Raw genomic sequence first — 6,134 nt, 5'->3', positions numbered from 1 at the left:
AAAAAAAAAAAAAAGATAAGTAGACAGGCTTGAGGCATCCCCACTTGGGGGATGGTGGTCTGGTCAGGCCAGGCCTAGAAGCAGCCCCATTCAGACAAACAACCGTGTTTGAGGCGTCAGGGGATGGTGGTCTGCTGACCCCCGGAGAAAGGTAGGGATAGATAATTTCATATGATCATTGCAAAGCCTTCCCTTCTGTTCGCACTGTTAGGAGTATTTCTTGTATCCTGTAATCACTGCGAAACCCTCGTGGAACCAACCGGTCCCTTTGCCTTCCGTTCTGTGTTCACATCCACTTGCGGTTCAGGAATGGCTCTGATGTAGCTCATTTCAGTGGACCGTTCTTCACCTCCATTTCTCATTGTCCCTGGATTTTTTTTTAAAGGTCATTGTATTGGGAGCTCTTACAACTCTTAGAACACTCCATACTTTAATTGGATCAAGCATATTTTCACACATGTTGCTGTCATTATTTTATATACGATGCCTTTCTATTGGAACCCTTGGTAGCAGCTCCTCCTTTTTCCCTCCCTCCCACCCTCATGACCCCTTGATAAATTATACATGTTTATTATTTTCCTATCTTACACCGACTGCTATCTCCCTTCTCTCATGGTTTCTGTTGTTCGTCCCCCTCCCAGAGGGGTGGGGTGTGGTTCTGTGTGGACTGTTCTGATCAGTTCCTCCTCCTCCCCTTCTCCCTACCCTCCTGGTATCACTACTCCCATATTCCTGAGGGGTTTATCTGACCTGGATTCGTGTGTCATGAGCTCTTATCTGTACCGGCATACATGCCGGTCTAGCCAGAACTGAAAGGCAGGACTGGGGTCATGATGCGGCGAGGAAGCCTCCAAGAAGCAGAGGTACATGTCACTGGATTTTTGGAAGCTATTTGGAGGGAGCAAATCCCACTGTTTCCTTCTGCCTCGTGCTTCCTTCTGCCTTTGGCTGAAGCAGCGTCGGGAAATCCCGGACCCTTGTTCAATGAGTTGGCGTTGACTTGAAGTCAGCTGGTTGATTTACCGCAAACCCAACCCTACAGGAGGGCAAGGACTCTTTCTGTTTATCCCCAAAGCCCCAGGCCCTGATCCAGCATCAGGTGCCTAACAAGGAGAGGCAGGGATGTTATAAGGGAAGTATCGCCGACTTGAGTCTGTAATTTACACTCCAGGTAGGTGAGGGTAAAAGCAGTTAGTGTATAAGGCCGTCATGCAGCAGGGGCTGAGACACCATGAGGAGAATGATGAAGGCAGAGTGCCAGTTCCTAGTATTGGTCTGAATCTGAGTGCTTCCATTCTGTGGCTGACTGACTGTGAGGGACATTCTACTTCATGTCTCTGGTAGCTGTCACAGTTCGGAAACTAACCAAAGCTATAAACAAGAACTGGCACTTCGGTAAGCATTAAGAAAGAATAAAAGTCGCTGGTACGCGCACTGATCAAGTACACAAATGAACATGTTCCTCCGAATCAGTTTGCAAATTGCAAGAGAAATCTCACAAAAATACCCATTTATAAACTATCAAGGGCTCATGCGGGAGGGGGGAGCGGGGAGGGAGGGGAAAAATGAGGACCTAATGTCGGGGGTTTAAATGGAGAGAAAATGTTTTGAGAAACGATGTACAAATGCGCTTTACACAATTGATGTGTGTATGGATTGGGATAACAGTTGTATGAGCCCCTAATAAAATGTTAAAAAAAATAAAAAGAAACCTTACATAGGACCCAGGAGTACAGGCTGTAGGGTCTCATGAAATACCCAAATGAAAACAACTTTAGAGAAAGCCAGAGATAACCCTGGGCTACCCAATAGTATCATGGTACCAACAGCCGCAAATGCTGTCCAGGAATTTAAAAGTACTAACCAGGAATTAATTGGTTTCAGAAACGCTCTGTAAGAATGTTTTATTAGAAATGGCTGGGGTGCACTGGTGGGCCATGAACCTGGCTGCCATCTGAGTGCAAAGAGAAGTACCATATCAAGAGAAAAGACGACGAGGAAGCCCTGACTTCTACGTGGCCAGCAGCAGTCAGAGGAAATCAAATCCCGAGGTTGGTCAGCGAGGTCCTCACTCTCAAATAGCAGGAGGTAAAACCAGACTGACGGTCATCAAGTTGATTCAGACTTTTAACGACCCTACAGGATGTGGTAGAGCTGTCTCTTTGAGTTGCTGAGACTAGGACTCTTTAGGGAGCACCAAGCCTGGTCGGCCTTCTTAGGAGAGCTGGAGGTTTCTACCTGCTGACCTCTCAGTATGTAGCCAATGCACCACTTGGGCTCCAAGAGGGAACAAAGGCCCCACATAAAACTTCCCAAGCTAGCTGACACCCTAGAAACTACTCTCAAATGACAGCAAACACCGTTAAAAGAAGAAGAAGGTTAGTTATATTAATGGAGTGACTATCTGGCCTAGTGATCTACTTCCTAAAATCAGTAAATGAAATCTCTATGGTTCACAACAGAACACTGTCCGGATCCAAATGCTCATGGGGATGGCACAGAACCAGGCAGGCATTGTGCCTGAGTGGGGGCTGCCTCAAAGGCAGCTACCACCACCCGCTGGCTTCTACTCTAAGCAAGCCCTCACATAAACTCAGGAACCCATACAGCATCTTCCCAGCAGTGTTCTTTAAAAACAAACACAAGATAAAAGGATTATTTTATAATTGTACTGGAAGCACAAAAAGGGTGAGTAACTTTTCCAAAGCCACGGAGCTCTGAGAGGAGCTGACCTCACAGCTGGCCATTAGGTATCAGGCTCCCAGGCAACCCTTCCTACTGATGAGACCATACTGGTGAACTTCTCCTCTGAACTCCTCAAGCTACCTCCAGTGATAGCTTGATAAAGGAGAATTTGTCAGAAGCCCAGAGATGGAAGGTTATTTGCGGAATAAGACTATGAGAAAGAGGTTCCTAAGGGGAACTATTTCATCATCACCTACGCCCCTTCTTCCGCTCCCAGCTGACTCTTCTAAGGTGGTGAATGCATAGCATGGTGCCAAGAACATACAATGTTCTCAGTGATCAGAGCCCAGCTCCGTGCCGCAGCAAGAAAGACTAAAAAGGCACAGGGTCGGTAATAAAGCCCTCGGGGCCCAGGAATGGGTGCGGGCAGTTGAGCGGGATTTTGTTCTGATGACTAGGTTGTACATCAGTTCTGATGAAGCTGAATACCTCAGTTTGGATCAACGACTGAGGCTGGTCCTGGCACAGAATGCTGATAAGATTTTGCGAGAGGCCTAGATCCACCATGAAGCCCAGTCTCCATCACTGCAGGGTACATGCACAATTCACTAATTGGTGTGTCCTACAGTTGAACACCGCCCAACTTTTTTCCTATTATGAGGCCTAACACCAGTTTGAAGGTTAATAGGCCTTAGCCTGTTATATGGCAGTGGCTTGAACAATAAATCATAGCATCGAACATATGAGAATTACACGCTATAACACTGTATGTTCTAGGACAGATTACTAATGAAAAGACACACACACACACACACACACACACACACACACACACACACACAGTCCTAAGGGTGGTTTGCTGTAACTCTAAGGAGTCATAAGTTGAAGACTACCTGTACGTGTGCGCTATCCTATACAACCCAGTCCACCCTACACGCCTCTCAATTTGCCTTTACCCGAATCTTCCTCACTTTCTTTCCCTGGGGGAGGGATGAGGTCTCTCCAAAGAAGGACATGAGGTCACTAGTAATATCAGAATTTCGTTTGGATACAAATGGTTCCTATGTCTCTGCTAACCAAAAGGTTGGCAATTGAACCCATCCAGAGAAACCTCCAAAGAAAAGATCGGCAATCTGCTTATGCAAAACTCAGCAACCGAAAGCCCTACAGAGCACCCCATGGAGCACCCCACCACTCTGACATCCAGGGGGCTGCCAGGAGTAGGAAGAGACTCGCCAGCAATGGATTTGGATCTTGAACTTTTCCTTCCAGATCCATCATTCTCTCCCACTTACTCAGCCGCAGCCTAAAAGATGGAGACAGAGCTGAAGGGAGAAGGGAGAATCATCCACCAGCACATCGAGGGGTATGCCAACGTTTAGACTCTTCAGAGAGTGTGAAATTAGCTCGGCTTGTCAATCAGGAAGCACAGTTGGATTCGGACTAAATGCTATCAAATGGAAAGGGGAAGGCAACGTTTGCAAACTAAATGGATTAAGGAAACTTTCCCGGAGGTCAGGCAGGAGAGGCGCTTCTAATTGACTTCTCCCTGGAGCAAAGGTTGACCCAGGCAGGGCCTCAGGCCTTATTCCTCTGGAGAAGGAAACCAGGAAGACTGGCGCTGGACTCACACGTCAGAAGCACACTGAATACATGTTACAAAATCAATTGGCCAGCAGCCTGCTAATACGGAAGACCACACACCCAACTCTCAATGCCTTGAATTCCCAAGAGGTATTTTAACTACCATTTGTTCTGGGGTTCTTGGGATAGCTGTGGGGCGGTTAAGGTGAAGCATGAAAAAATGGGAGAAGGCTGGACAATCCTGAGGAAACAGAATTAGTGGTCTAGGAGAAAGACCGCCAAAACCCCCAACCAAATTCACTACCGCTGAGTGAACTCGGACTCGTCGTTAGCCTACAGGGCAGAGTCGAACTTCCTCGTCGAGTTCCCAAGGTTGTAAGTCTTTACGAAAGTAGACTTGCCCCCCTTTTGTGTAGCGGCCAGGTGCTTAAGAACTGTATCAGCAGAGCTCCTTGAGCAGTGGCCAGTGGGACTGAAACCCACAGAATCCAGGGCAGGAGCCTTTTCTAATTCTGGCTTGGCTTCCAACCCTCAAAGAAGCCCCCACTTGGCCACCTTAGGCACAGAATGGAGAGAGGCACCCGAGTCCTGTAAGGAAAACCGGGCAAGAACATTTGATTCAGCACAGTGCTCTCTGAATGATCACCAATGGAGACCTTTGCCTTCCTGCGTGGTATCATTAGGGACCTATCACTACAATCGGTCAAAGGGCAACAAGAGTCAAGCAAAAGAAATGGCAACTGCAAGCCTGCCCTGGGTGCACATCCTCTGGCTCAGTATGACCAGGCCTCTCAGGGGCTGTCTACTACCCAGAGGGGAGAGGAAACAGGTATTGACCTTCTGTTTGGTCCTTCCTCTCTATATGGGACGTAGATAGACACTAGGCAGGTATGTAGAGAGGTAGAAGGATCCAGAGAGACAGATAGACAGATGGAGTGTGGGTGAAGGAGAGATAGGGTAAGGCCTAATGTCACTCTCCTAAGGGTCAAATGCAGATCACTTAAACTCACCAAAAATTCCATTGTTTTACGGGCTGACTTCGAACATTCACCCAATTCTCAGTGCATTTTATTCACAAGAGGAATTTAAAGAATGAGCGTCTCGAATTAAAAGGAATTTTAAGAACTGGGTGTATGGAACGGTCAGCCCCTAGAGCAAGGGTCCGCAAACTACGGCCCGCGGGCCACATGCGGCCCACCGAGGACATTTATCCGGCTCATAAACATATTTTTACAAACAAATGAAGCACATTTATCCGGCCCGCTGGGTGTTTTTGCTGCCGCTGCCTGTCCTGATTAGCAGCCGACTTGTCCAGTGTGCACAGGAATATGTTCATAGTATTTTTTTAAACTATAGTCCGGCCCTCGAATGGGCCGAGAGACAGTGAACGGGCCCCCTGTTTAAAACGTTTGAGAACCCTGCCCTAGGGGGTTATTTCCCAGAAATGAGCCACTGATCACACTTCTCCCAGACCCACATAGGGTAGTCGTGAGCAGGAAACACCTGAAGAGCAACTGCTTCTGGTTATTTTAATGAGTTCCTTTAACTCAGGACTTTTCAGGATAGCCCGAGGCAGTCTCATTGAAAAAAAAAAAAAAAGGGTTCCATGAAAAACGAAGCCTAGATACAAAGAAAAAATAAAGATAAAAGTTAAACGTAGAGGCCCAATCTGCTACTGCAATATTTAACATATAAATATATGTACATAGATCTATTTCCCTATCATTATATATAAATATATTTACTTATGTACAAGCCTATGTTGGGCCTCTACTCAAGTACTCCCTCAATGCAAGAACACTTTGTTCTAATACCCTGGCATTCTGAGATGCTCAGCTGCCCGACACGATCTCTGAAGACAAATG

At 46.9% G+C, this 6,134-nt stretch overlaps 1 protein-coding gene across 1 annotated transcript in view; it reads right to left on the bottom strand.

Moving 5' to 3' along the window:
- The window catches only part of MGAT5 (alpha-1,6-mannosylglycoprotein 6-beta-N-acetylglucosaminyltransferase), a 416,629-nt gene that overhangs the window by 194,275 nt on the left and 216,220 nt on the right, over positions 1-6,134 (bottom strand). The gene's annotated exons all lie outside the window — the stretch shown is intronic.

The sequence above is a fragment of the Echinops telfairi genome, unplaced genomic scaffold (genome assembly GCF_000313985.2).
Source record: "Echinops telfairi isolate 266 unplaced genomic scaffold, ASM31398v2 ScPeMD7_15;HRSCAF=58, whole genome shotgun sequence".
In the NCBI taxonomy this organism is placed as follows: Eukaryota; Metazoa; Chordata; class Mammalia; order Afrosoricida; family Tenrecidae; genus Echinops; species Echinops telfairi.
Note: the sequence above shows the minus strand (reverse complement) of the source record. Positions and strands in the feature narration are given on the sequence as shown.